The following is a 15,221-nucleotide window of genomic DNA, read 5'->3' on the forward strand; positions in this document are numbered from 1 at the left end:
AACTGCTTTAACCTAGCACAATGTAAATGCTTTTGAGCAAAATCTGATGGACTTTCTGCACATTGCTGTCTGTAAGAAATATGCTCTTTCCCTTACACTCGTGCGGATCTACAGGCAATATATGAAAATGCTAAATGGTATATGTATTTAATATATACAAAATCTGAAATGAAACAATCCTTATTACACTATCCAAGGAACTCTGATGACTACTTACCGATTATTTAGCTAAGATCAAGTGTAGAATCTCTTTAATAATACCTGATACATCTTCTATCTAGGAGATTATATCCTGCATTTGCAGGGCATTGACTCAATAATCTAATAGGCCTTTTCCATCTCTGACTTCTATTAGCCTATGAATCATAACAAAAGGACCATTAGGCAAACCATAATTGTGGAAACAGCCTTTGACACATGAGACTAACTACTGTCATGATACAGGAAAAACCCTAAAATTACAACATGGACAGGCAATTGAAAGTAAAGCTTTCACTTTACCTGGGTGTTAACTTGCTTGATTAAAATTGAGACAAAATTTCAGTCAGTCACAGCAAAGGCAAATATATTTCACATACTTTTTCCTTATTAGGTAAATCTCTGTCTTGACTGCATAGAAAATGCTGTGTTGTCACAGTAACAACCATCCAGTCACTGAGTTTCACTCCATTTACATAGGACATTTTCCATAGCTTGTGTGTGTATACCTCTAAACTTGCCCTACAGTCTAAACCAATAATGGCAGACTGCCCTTGCTCTGTAGTGGAAAGCCGAATGTCTTATCTTCCAAATGAGATTTTTATTTTTTTTTTTAAAGGAGGCAAGCATATTGCCAAGGTTTGCTATCTCAGCTATCTGTGGAGGATTCAGAAAAATAAGACGTACTCTAACAGCACTGTCTACCACATGCCACCTAAAGAAGGTCATCTGATGATTCACAGCTACCACAAGCTGAAAGGATGAGTAAGAAACAAACAAAATCATACATTTTAATCTATTTATAGTAGATGTAAAACTACATATTAATGTAGCAAACTTAAAATATTGTAAATAAGACCAGCTAAATCTTAAGAATCTCCAAGTTCCCCTATGTAGAGGCTAGAAAACTCTACAAATTTGGATTTATCAAGTCCCCCCACTCCCCTCATTCTCCTGTCATGGGCACAGGGTCCCCCTTCTCATGGAAGTAACAAGAGTTTCAGCCCCCTAAATCAATGGATCTCATGGGATTTGTCGATGTGGAAACCTTGCTTCCTCTCACAGTTCCTCCTCTCTTCCCCCGCCCCCATCAGTAGCCAAACTGCAAACTCACTTGACAATCACTGCCTCTAGAATCCCCCTCCATGAAGTTAAACATCATGGAAGAGGAATTTGTGCACATGCTTAACTTACGTTTGTGAGCAATTCCCCTGACTTCAATGGGACTATTCACCAAGCTTAAAGTTAACCATGGACCTAAGTGTCACCAGTAGCATGACCTTAGGAAGCAGTAACTTGCACCAGACTGGCCCTTCAACACATGCTCCACTTCCTCCCAGTCTGCAAAGGGTGAGTGTCTCAGACCCCCTAGAAGGGTCAGAAATGAGGAAGGGAGCATGCTATGATGTTGTCTTTCCTCACTTTCATTCTTTTCCAGTCCAGATCCGTGATCCTTTCTACTCAAAGAAACTGTGGGAGCATTTAGGCTTTAGATATTAGCAGAACACTACTTAAAGCATTCGGGGACATCAAAAGTTAAAAAAACAAAAACAAAAAAAACTACTTTCAAGCAATGATTTTCTTCAGTTTTCAACAAATGTGCACAAAACACTGAACATCGCTTCAAACAGAAGTTGCTCTCATTAGCAGTTTGACTGATACATACTTTTTCCATTAATACATGCTCCCTTTTTCTCACTATCTTCCAAAAACAACATTTATGCAATGGATGCTCATTAAAGACACTCTGTGTGGTTTCATCTATTTACACTGTTCCTATTTACAAGTTCCATAAAGAAAAAACAACACTGACACACAATACCACTGCCTTACCCTTTTTTTAAAAAATGTAGATTCACTTCTATTGCTAGAAACATGAGAATCTAGCTGTAGAACTGCAAAGTGGAGCCAAACTAATGCATTAAATTGTTGTACAAGCTTTCCCACACAGCTGTGCCAACGCACCACAAAGCAGACTTGCAACACATCTGCTCTTCCAGTCCCAGCCCTCTGCTGAGGAGAAGCTGCCAACTGTGCCTAGCTGTGCCAAACCATGTGGCAGAGGGTTTTTTATTGTTGATGTGGACAGACGTCCAGTAGGGACTGGGGGGAGACTAACATTTATTTCTATTTGTGACTAGCAAGATTTGAAAACAGGTCTTTTTGAACGTCAATGGGTGAAAATATATACAGACAGTTTTTGCAATACTATATTCAAGGCTGTATTAACACTTCCATTTAAAAATCCTATTTTAATGGGGTTTATTAGTTGGCAGGAAATAGTCTCTGTGGCCATACATGATCCCAACCTGAAACAAATTTTTCTAATTAAAGACCTTATACCAAAGAACATATAAAATACATTTTAAAAAATCTATGCAGGCAGACCCTTGCAGGGAGCACTATTGATTCAATAGGTATCCATGTAGGTACAAGGGCCCATGCAAGCAAAGCTCCTTGAGTTTGGACCTTAATTGTTAAATAAATATCAATGTTTTTCTGGTTTAGGATAATGCCTTTAAAAAAAAAGGATTTGCTTGTTTTTATCACTTTTTTATATTTAACTCCAAAACAAATCTGATTTTTAGAAGTCCAATTATTCCACCTTTACTCGCACTGAGTAGCACCTTACTATAGTCTAACAGAGTTTGAAACATGCTTTTAAGGAAGCAGAGAATACTTTAACCACTGACTTTAATGAAAGTAAGCTCTAAAATATAGGGAACAATCCTGCATTGGCAGGAAACACCTGAAGGCAGTAGAAGCAAATTTATTCTAGTATTGCAACCTTAACACAAATACAATAATACTAACCCATTTTTAAGGTTACTCATTCAAGGCACAGATCCTGGCATGCCATTGAGGCCCTTTAATTATTTTACTCTTCCCCAAATTCCATCTAACTTTTGGACATCTTCTAATAATTAAATACTCAGGACAGACTACAATATTCCAGCAGGTACAGATTCCTCATATAGATAAGAACTATCACTGCCCAGGTCTGTCCCACAATGCCTTTGCATATACGACTACGAATCGTATTTGCCTTTTTCTTTTGTCACCATATCACATTACAAGCGCAAATTAAACTTGCTGTTCACTCTTAGCTCTGATTTAACATCACTACTTTCCAGATATCTCCCTCCCACTGAATATCTGTTTTGTGTTTACTTTTCACCAGCTAACAAAATGAGAATCAACCTAAAAAAATTCAAAATCTATTTCCTGACCGTGACCTTAATCAGATCCACTGAGGCAGACCCTTACAAACCATACGGAACACCTTACCTCATTCAGTGTGACTCCACATGGATCTGCTTAAAGAGCAAGATCCATATTCCTAAGCTCTCAGTGTCTCCTTTGTATTATTTATCTGTCCTCACTGATGTTTGCAACTCCTCCCACGTAACTATTATCTACAAATTAAATTCGCTTTCTGTTCACCTTTCTCTCTCAAATCATGATAAAGATGCTGATCACTGTAGCACTCCATTCTACATCTCTAACAACTCAATACATTGTTGTTTATCTTACTTACCATTTTATTTATGGCTCTTCAGTTGTTTTCATTCACGTGAAAGTGCTCGCTCGTATCCTAACCTAGCCAGTTTGAATTAATCTTTGAAGTAAGATTTTGTGAGGCACTGTATCAAAAGTCCACATATATTACATCTAATGTGTTTCCTTTCATCCACTAACTTTGTAAATAATTATAAAAAATGACTGAGTTTGACTGGCAAGATTCTTCCATATAAAAAAAACTCATATTATTTACATAACTTTCCTGAATAAATATTGCATTTTTCATACTGAGTACTTAGTCCACCTGCATCTAAAACATACTATAAATGTTCCCAGAAATGGCATGTATGTATTCTGTCCACAAAGGGATTATTATTCCAGAATCAAAACTTACAAAGAAATCTGCATGACACAAACCTTTCCAGGGATACAAAAATTTCTTAACAATGACTAAATGCCTACACCCAGCCCCTTGCTTTCTGAAACTGTAGCTCCCTTCTTTTTGATGACCCAGAAGATATCAGCAAATTAATAGGTAACCATGAACATCAGGTTAATGCTAAATAACCATGATCCCATCCTGTTTATTTTGATACCTACACCAGCACCTTCTTATGGTTATCTAACTTCATTTATGCCATTTTGCTTATACTGTTTTATTTTGTCAATTTGTTCAAAATATAAAGTTTTAGAAAATATAAAGTTTTAGAAAAAATGCACTCTAGAAAGCAGGTATAGATATGGCTTCATCCTATTCGTGTGCTCCAGTTAAGGACAGACTATAAGTGGTGTATGTGCGCTCAATATGTTTTTTAACAGGAAAATGCAGTGCATTCAACATTTTTATTTTAATTCCCTAAACCCTAACTTTGGAAATTAGGACCATGTTAATTTGTAATCTTATAATAGAAGTCTTTTCAGGCATATAAATACTCCTAGTGTAACTTAAAATTACTTTCCATATAAAGGGAAATGATATAATTTTCAAACCCGCAGAAGAGACTTTGGATTCTAAGTCACCTTTTACCCTAAATCTCCAAGTAATTAAGGAGACATGCTGATACTTAGAAGGAATTTTAAACCAGTGTGCAGAATTTATAGCCTCGCATTCTGATAATAAAGAGCAGAATTTGTAAGGCTACCTTCTGAACATTACTTTTCAAACTGATCCTTTAATGCATAGGTGCTGAAACTAGGGGTGCTGCCACAGCCCCCTGGCTTGAAGTAGTTTCCATTATATACAGCATTTGCAGTTTGGTTCAATGGCTCTCAGCACCCCCACTATAACAATTGTTCCAGCACCCCTGCTTTAATGCCAATGGACTAATTTAGCTCGCCTGGATACAGATAGGCAATAAATTTCACTGCAAACTGGGGGTGGACTTATGATCCCAGACCCCAGGCCACTGAAGCTGAGCATGTCACAGTAATGATGAGTTCAGACTCCAGGGAAAGCGTACAGACCAAACTGCTCATAAAGCATCCATTCCTAGCAACTCCATGAAGTAAACCAACCCTGACATCATTTCCAGAGAAAGCTGCTCACCTGCCCTTCCACCTGGAGGTAAGGAGCTGTCATGGCAGCTGACAAGAAGTAAGTGGAGATAAAAACAGGAGAAATATCTGGGACGAAAAAAATGTCAGACCTTACAAAGTTAGGAACATTCTTAAAGAGAATAACATTTACAATAATCCTACAGAATTAGCAACATCAGGGTTAAGGGGGAAAAGTGATTAGTGGTATATTATAGTTACTAAATCACCTGCAGAACTTTCTGCCAAGCCTATCTCACAGATTCAGCACACAGAAAAGGTTTTGCATACCATTTACGTTCATCACCTATGGAAATAAGTGTCCGCATATAGTTTTCATTCAAAACTGTTACACCTGGCAGTTACCTATGAGCATGTTAAAACATGATATTACACACACACATGCAGCTACTGCACAGCCACAAACTACAGCAGATACTATACCATACAGTGTACCACATTCTATAACTCACATAGCCACAACTATAGTGCAGTCACAATTATTGATTCTTTTGTGAGTGCCAGACGAAATTATAGTTATTCTTTGGGTCTGTACCTGGAGCCCACCTCAGAAACTTCCGCTGGTGCAGAATGTGGCTGCGGGCTTACATAATGATTGTTCTTTCAGGAATGATATGTGTGCTCTGGCTTCCAATTTGCTTCTGGGTGCAATTCAAAGTATTGGTTTTGATCTATAAAGCCCTCTCGAATTTGGGTGCTGTGCATTTTAGAGACTACTTCTCTCCCCATGTTATAATCCAGCTACTGAGAACATCTCAGTCTCTCAAGGTCACATTCCCTAGAAGTGGAAGATGGAGGCAGAACATCATCAAAGGGGGGCTCAACTCCGCAATTCATTCTTCAACCTTCATCCAGCCATCTTTTTTGGCCTTTAAGACATGCTGCAAAGCTTGCCCCTTCTTGTAGGCTCTTTTTGAAGGCATTGTTTGAGAGAATTGGAAGGGGAGGCTGTTCTTGATTTAAAGGAGATACTTTAACCATTAATCAAGATATTAAATCAAAGCGAGCCTAAGAGCATGCCTTGCTGCACTTCACTGGACTTGTCTATGAGAGCCCCTCAATTCTAGATATTTTACCTACCTACCCCTCGGTCCAAAATAGCACAACTCTATAATTCAGTAACTAATGTACCACTGATCATTTTTTCCCTTAATATTTTAGGGCACATCACAAGTTTAATCTGTTTGCCCAGGCTTTTGTGGAGGGTGGCAGCACAAACAATGGTTTTTTGCTTTGTTTGTTTTATTACTGGATTACAGCTAAATTTTGACAACGCATAGGTCTTGAGTTGGTGAATGTATTATACTGTATTATTTCGTGTGTGATTTTAAATAATGACAGACTGTCTAAAGCTTTGGATGGGTCTGTTGTTTTAGAAAACAAAATAAAATAGGGCTAGTAGATATCTAATGTTGAAAATTTATTCTATTCATTTAAGTGTGACTGAATGGACACATTATGTGACAATACTGTATTGAGGGGGTTTTGTTTGTTTTGATAAAGTACTTCTACCCACAAGGCTGAAGTACATCTCTCACAAGCACTACTCTCAAGCATACATGCACAACCATGCCCACATAATGTTTTAAAAATTACAAGGGACTGGTTGTCAGAGGCACTGGATTCTGTTTCTGCCATGGATACTCTGTGAAGGAAATGTGAATAAAAAGCACTATATATAGGGGGAAAGTGTTATTTTATTAAAATATCTTTTCTCATAAATGGGCAGATGCATAAAGGTTAAAACTACACTCTTACATTGTTTCAAAGATCCCTTTACTCTAAAATGTACAATAAATGTTAAGTATCAAAATAAAAGGGCCAAAAATGTCACACCAATTCTTCTATCACACTCAGGAGTACAGATCAACCTCCTGATCCTACACAAATTTAGGTTTGTAATCCTAGATAGTTAGGTTTGATTTCTTATAAAAAGAATATACACCACACAACCACTCTAGACATAATTTCACCATATTTGCAGCCTACTCAGCAAAGGCGTACTTGTGAGTTTGTAATCCACAATCAATCCTTTACTATCAAACAAGTCACTTATTGGCCAGTTATGCTACCTAGCTTGTAGAAAACATTACATTTGAGATTCAAATGCTGACAAACCCATAATTTTTGTGAGTATGATCATCCTAATCTATTTACAATAGCACTCCCTACTTTAAATTGATATTCGGTAATACGCACACCACATTTATAGAGCATCTACATCAAGCTTCAGATATGCAGAATCCATTGCCTTCAGGTCTTTCTTTTGAAAGAAAACGCAAATCACCTCTTTTGTCACAAGAACTGCTCAGCTTACGATTGTGTCATAAAACAAAAACAAAATCCCACACATTTCTTTGCAGACCCAGCTCCCTGCCTCCAACCCAGCCCACCACACCAACCTGGCAAAACCTACATTTTACTTTAAAGAGAGAGAGAGAGAGAGAGAGAGAGAGAGAATCAGGAAGACAGACAAAGCAGCACACCATATACAAAATGTCAAACATGTCAAAACATTAACGAATACCAGTATCTCCCACCACACCATAACCTGCTGTAAAGGTTATTTAGGGCTAACACCCCTGCCAAGGCAGATTTTGCAGTTATGGATTTTATTTTTCTTGTACTTAAAAATGAGCCACAGGTGTGTCAAATATGTTTTGAAGTATGCAGCCAGGCCAGGGATTCCTACAACTGAGAGGGCACAGGAGGAAGTACACAGAACAGGGATTTTCAAGTTTTGACTACATCAAACATGAATTCCTACTGACTTATTTCTAACTGTACATTCTACAGGCAATTATGGTAATTAAGTAAAGGATTAATAAAGCAAGCATTGCTGGTTGCATTCCAAAACTAATAAAGCTCCTGTAAGAGTCTGCCTACAGTAATCTATCTTTTCAATACTTCATCTTTAAAAGGCAGTTTCAGAAGATGTTGCATAGCTTTCTTGTCCCTAAGTCACCAATTGTGAATTATCTCAGAATAACTGCAGACAAGTATAGTTTTATGGGACTCAGCATAATACATGCAAAGCATACTTTCATACTACCCAGGCCCTCAGACAAATGAAGCTTAAATTAAATGTTAAAAAGGAACAGAATCTAATTGTATAAGCAAACACCTGACCTAAATCCACCATCAGGACCGGCTCTAGGCACCAGCAAAGCAAGCATGTGTTTGGGATGGCACAATTCAATCGGTGGCACTCTTTTTTTTCCTTCGCTTGGGCAGTTGCGCTCTCGGCGCTTGGGGCAGCAAAAAAACTAGAGCTGGCCCTATCCATCATATCTTGTTTGTGCAAATTCTAAAAAACTTTGTAAATTAATATATTTGTGCAACCCCATCATCCTTACGAAGCAGACACAGATAGATGTTCCACTGTCCTCTGGAAGGAGGCAAAGACAATCCACTACTTTCACATGGAAACGCTGTATGGACTTCACCGGCAATGGAAGGGTGGCTTTTAAAGAAAGATTACTACAGTTAACAGCCCTGGTTCTGCTTTCACTTCCACATCAGGGTACAGAGTTCCTGACTCCTCTGAAGTCAGTGAAGTTATAGCAGCATAAATAAGGTCAGAATCAAGTCCAAGGAGTTCAAGTGAGCAGGAGGGATAGCTCAGCAGTTTGAGCATTGGCCTGCTAAACCCAGGGTTGTGAGTTCAATCCTTGAGGGGGTCATTTGGGATCTCCGGCAAAAACTGGGGACTGGTCCTGCTTTGAGCAGGGGGTTGGACTAGATGACCTCCTGAGGTCCCTTCCAACTCTGTGATTCTGTAAGTGGTGGGTGCAAGACAAAATGAGGCTTGGGAGCCAGCTCATGGCGGGGGCTCTTCTTCCTCTACCATCGTGTGACTACCTGCTCCCAGAAGAGAGACAACTTCCATAACAGCTATAGAGCTACAATAGCTAAGACAGTGACCTGGAAACGGGGGTAAAAAGAGTCAAAATGTTTGTATTGCCCACAGACACGGATTGGTAAAGCGCTTTTACAGTCACTCCTCCAATTTGCAGCTTGACGTTTGCGATCTTTGAACTACACCTGCAGGCGGCTGGGCTCCCTGGGTTCTCCCTGGGCCTGGAGAAACCAATCTAAGGAGCAGCCGGTCGGTCTCTCTCTCTCTTCCCCATTCAAGGGGCCCTTGACTCCCCAACCTCTTTCCCGCCCCAGGCCTTAAAGGACGGACAGCCGCCGCCCCCGGCTACTTACACACTCTCCGCTTCCCTCCCGCTGCCCTGCTGTAGAGGCACCGGCCGGCCGGCAGGCTCCGGCGCTGCTGCGGGAATCATTCCCCTGCCTGGCGAACGCACCGGCCCGCTCGCTCTCCGGGCTCCGACCACACCTAAGCGCCCAGGAGCCGCGAGGCAAGGCGAAGGCGAACGGAGCCAGCCACAAAATGGCCGCCCTAGGCAGACAGCGGCTTCTCTTCGCCAGACTTAAAGGGCCAGCTCCCAGCACAGCACGTGGGCGGGCACAGGAGCTCCAGGGGGGGGGTCTGAGCTCCCACCTCTGGGCGCTGGGGGGATGTGAGGGACCTGCAGGGGTCTAGAGCCGCAGCCTGGTGCTGCCTTAGGGCCCGTGGGTTTCCTTGGGCTTCAGGGGCCCACTTCTGCCCGTGTGACAACGGCTCGGTTGCAAACGGCCCGTGCTGGTTCCTATGTGCCTGATACCTGCTCCTAGACCCGCTGTGGGGAAGGGACCCACCGCCAGGCTCCCGCGGGTGTCTACTTCTCCCACCCCTGCAGGACGGCCTAGTTCCTCCACCCCAGCCGCTCCCGGAGAGGCCTTTCCCAGGCAAACTCCAGGCGCCCAGTTCAGTAGAAAGGGCCGCACATAAAGGAAATCAAAGGGCCCCAGCGTTCCCTTCTTTGCAATTATGAGCCTAAAAAAGGGGGGGGAGAGGCACCTAAGGGTGCAGGGGGGAAGGGAGGCACCGAAGGGTGCAGCCAATTCCCAGTGTCCACACCGCGGGGGTGGCAGTCAGGCACAGAGCCATGTTCCTGGCTCCTCGTCCCCTGCTCTCACCATGAGACCCGCTCCCCGGTGATACCCCCTTTGCAGTCCCCGGTGCCTAGGTACCCACTGTCAGCTGGTGGCTATCCTGACATCTGTTCACAGCTCTGCTCCCCGGGCTCCATCCTCCCATTGAAGTCCGCAGGAAACTTGAATGGGAAGAGGATCACCAGACCCAGACATCCCTGAGCTACTTCGGATTCCCTCTGCCTCCTCCAAAAGTCCACCCCAGGCTCAGGGCCAGCGGCTGTCTCGGATCTCACCCACTCCCAGCAGGTCAGTCTCCATATCTCCTTCCTTCCCCAGCTCCACCTGACCTTCCCCCTAGGACTCAGTGCGCTCTCCCCTACCCTCCACCCCACAAGTCCCCTGGCTTCTCCCTTCCCCCGATCTCTTGTTTTCTCCCATCTCTTTGCCCCCTCCGAGCTCTTTCTCAATTACCCTACATCATCTCTCCTCCCACGCCACCTACCCGTCTGCTCTCTCCCGTCCCTTCTTTCCGCCACTCCCCGCCCCTTTCCCAGCCTCCATTTGTCCCACTCTTCCTTTTTCTCGCCCGGCTCATCTCCCTCCCCGTCCAACTCAAGCTCAGTCTCTCTCTCTCGCCTCTCTCCCTCTCCACAGCAGACCGGAGGGTTACATTTTGCCTGTCTCTCTGTCTCACACCACAGCAGACTCCCCCATAACAAACGCGAGTGCTGGGCGTTTGCCTACTAAAGATGAGAGAGTCCTCCATCAGCGCTAGATCCGTGTGCGAGCCCTCTGCGCTGGAAGTGGGACAGGCACTTTCCCTGGCTGCAGGAAGTAAAACCAGCCTTTACCAGATATCTTGTGTCCCCCCCCCCCCCCCCCCCACAGCAGCAGAGCCCTGCAATAGCAGCGCTCGAATCACAGCACAATTTGGCTGTGGCTCGCCTGTAGTGTCCACAGCCTTTGTTTCTTTCTCCGATCACAGAAATAATAGTTGATGATAAAGAAGCAGTGGGGGGAATCCAATCGATTGCCATAATTCCTCCACCTTAGCATTTATACTTCTTGTTATTCATGGGGCGGGGCAATCCATTCCTTACACTTGCAAGGGTTTTGTCGTTTGGTCAAGTAGACAGCTTTCCCCTACTGAAAAATGGGATCGCTTCTTATGCCTAACAAAAACTTTCAACGGTGGATTTAGCTGGACGTTTGGCAGATGTTTAAGGACTTGCTATCATTTCCGATATGCGTAGGACTTGACAAAAAGCTTAATACCTATTACATAAACGTGTGCGTGCGTGAGTAAATGCATCCTCACTCATTTTACCAATGTGTGTGTGCTGCACGTGCCAGTCTATGACTGTCACTAAAGAAATATGCTTAAAAGACTATAATGAATTGACCCGAAGCCTCATAAGCTCTGTTACTTGCCTTATACGGCTCTCCGAAAAACCTGAAAATAGGTGAGCCCGCATAAAATAGAGTAAATGTGCATAGAAATTATTGGTAATTGGCTGTATGTGAGTAGCAGTATTAAAATGCGTCGGAGATATCAACTCCAGTCTATACTAGCGTGTAACATTTACATTCAAACAACTACTCTGTAGCAACATGAAATGGCACCCTCCCTTTAATGTGTGCATTACTCCCGTTCCCTTTAGTGGAAGTTCCTTGTGATACCCAGAGGAGAATAGATGCTTACATGTCTTTAGCGTCCTTTCCTTGTTGCAGGGGTGTTTGAACCGTGAGTGATTGTATGCGTTTTATACTTGCCCCTAGTAGGTGGGTGCCTGTCGCCACATATACGTAAAACCATCTAGTGCATATGCATGCACCAGCAGCTGCTGATTTTACAGAGCACGTGGCAATGAGCCCCATCTGTCTCAGAACAAAACTGAGACCCATATGTGTGGTAAGGACGGCATTTCAAGATGAAACCTGAATTTCCTGGCTTCTTTCATTATGAGACTAACGGTTATCCCCTACATTTTCAAAATGGTGCGCCGGGTTTTAGTCCTGGGATTCCCATTAAAGTCAGTGACCTCCGGTTTGTTTAAGGGTATTTACTGAGAATAAGCCTTGAGTAGAAGATGAAACTCTTCCCAAGCCAGGCAAACCAGTATCCTTTCCATTCTGTTGTAATAACCAGCCGAGTTATTGTGACATATGCCATAGCTGCGGCTGGGGAAGCAACATGACCTATAGGCTTAGCTGAAACGATGCTGTTTGCACAGTGACGGTGTATTATAAACAATGAATAGAAAAATGCATGTAGTTTCGCGGTTGGTGTGTATACTCACTCTTCTGGCAAGGCATGGGTACAGGTGTGGCACCTCCTGTCTGATGAGGGCCACCCCAGAGACAGGCTGACTTCTCCCTCCCCTCTCAACGCCTGAAAGGCTTCATTTGACTATTAAGATCTGTGATAGCGCCTGAAAAATTATTTCAGAAGGCGATGGAACATCCACAGGGCAATGAATGAGGCGCACGTGCTCACAAGTCCGGCCACGCTTGCAGGCACGCTGGTGCATCGACGATTTATGGGCAGACCCTACGCTCTTTAAAGCAAATGAGATGGTTGCCATTGCTTTCGATGGGAGCAAGACTGGGGTCTCTTCGAGCTAAGGCATGCGAATGGTTGATGACATGGTAAAAGATTGCCACGAAGACGTATTGCCTCATCGTCTTAAACTGATGATCTGTTATGTGGGTTTGGGGGGGATGAGGAACCACACTAGGGTTTTTGTTTTCTATCTAAATGATTTGCAAAACATGATTGTAGAACTAAGAACAAATCAGGCACTCCCAGTAGCTACCAAAGAGTGACGTTTACAATGTGCCAATAACCACCGGTCAGTGCAAAGGTGTTGAACTGATTTCTTTAAAACTTACACACACCGAGAGAACTAAAAAAGTCAATTATATAATAAAAAGAAATACATCCCTGGCCCTATTCCACGTGGTAATATTTGTTAGGTTGTTGGACTGGGAGCACATTAGGCCTCCAGCAACTGTTAGATAGGTTCTGTTTGTTGTGTATCCCCAGCACCCCCATATTGACTGTGGTAATGGAATGGTCCACCAGAGTTCAGGATCAAATAACCGCTCTGACAAAATGGGAGTGTTTGCTGTGTAAAGAATTGGAAGCCTTTCAGATGTTGAATATAACCAGGATCTATAATTTTAGAACAATGCACACATGCAATACAACAGATAAGATTACATCAACTAAAAGCTGCAAAATATTGTTCCTGCACCTTCTGGCTTTTGTCTCAGAATATTGTCCCCTGCTGGGGCAATATTTTGCCCCTATTGACCTCCAAAAGCGATCAGGTATGCAGCCTCCCGGAAGAGGCTAGGCCTTGTTGCAAAGAGCTTTGGCTCAGCCGTCTCCATGCCAGAGAGGCAACAGATGAGCTCTGGATTAAGGGGTATGAGTGGATGAGAGTATGTGAACAACGAAAGGTCACTGTGAAAGAGTGTCTGCATATTTGGGCTAACTGGAGATTTTTCTTTAGTTCAGAGAACTTCCCTGGGAACATGAAATCTGTAACAACACAGAAAACACAGAAAGTTCTTCCCATAATTGTTAATTGTGTGCACAGAGCTATACATTATGGAGCTAAGTAATCCTCTCTTTTTAGAGGTATTTACATGAAGTGTTCATATGACAATGGATCTCTCTCTTCTGTAAAGCTACGTGTATTAGATACACAGGGAGATATGCACTAACTCCCAAGACCCACTTATTGTCCTTCAGTGATGTGCAGGAGGCATCTAAAAGGGAAGGCTGAGCTATTTGTGTCCAGCGACTGAGAAAATAAGTCACACAGGCAAAAATGAATTCTTCCATCACTTGTAAAAAACACATGTTCCGTCCTTGTGCCCTGGCTTTCAGACCGATGCGAGTCTGTAACTAGATATAAAGGTGGTTCTTGACAGAAAAGCATCTTTACATTTAAAGTAACTGTAATAAGCAAAGTCCCGGTAATAAGCAAAGTCCCTGCGAATGAGAAGCGAAAAGACATTCAGAAGACGCGCACGAAAAGGAGGAAATCAGTTTGCAGACGCTAAGAGAGACGATCAGCCTCAGGAAATAAAAATAACGTTACTTCCCAAATTGATTTAACTCTAGGTATCTCCATAAATTAATACTATTGTCCCTCTGTTGACGTGTATCCTGCATAATCTGTACATTTACCTAGAGAAATATTCATCTGTTAAAAGCTTTGGGCTGTATTCTGATGTCATGCCCATCTGGATAACGCCGGAGTAACTCCGTTATAATCACGGATACACTTGAGTACATCCGGAGTAACTTCATCAAGAGAACAGAATTTGGCCCAGCGGGGGGATAGTTTCAGCGCATTTGAGGATAAGAAGTAAAATAACCCCGAACCTAAAACGTGCCCTGGAAAGTTTCGAGGTCTTTGGAGAATCTCACTCCGGCTTGGATTTCTAGGACTGCGTGAGGCAATCATAGGGCCCTGCCATTTGATCCTTCGCCTTTTCTCTGCTTAAGGGATCGGTCAGGGCACTAACCTACAAAGTTTGATCCGCAGCGACAGAAGCTTCCTGCTCAGAGACCTTGAGTTCCCCGGCCCCAAACAGCTGGGTGACACTGGGAAGATTTTACACCCCCTGTATTGCTAAAGAATCAGAGACTTGGAGAGCAGATTGTACCGCCGAGAGCCCGCGACCCTGCTCCCTTTAGTGACAAACAACAGGCAAGCTGGACACAGGACCTGTCCCTTCTCCGCTCTGGAGCTGGGCAGTCCTCTGCCCGCCTTAGCCCAAGCGCAGCCTGGGGGATGAAGCGGGGAGTCGGAGAGCCGGTCTCCGAAGGGAAGACAATGAAGATCCCGGGGCGTCGCTGCGGTACAACCCCGGAGACAGGAGTTCAGTGATACCGGGGCTGTACGTTGTACAGCACATCCTCCTACGGTATCAGCTGGATTCAC

Source organism: Lepidochelys olivacea (genome assembly GCF_965140295.1).
Source record: "Lepidochelys olivacea isolate rLepOli2 genome assembly, chromosome: 11".
In the NCBI taxonomy this organism is placed as follows: domain Eukaryota; kingdom Metazoa; phylum Chordata; order Testudines; family Cheloniidae; genus Lepidochelys; species Lepidochelys olivacea.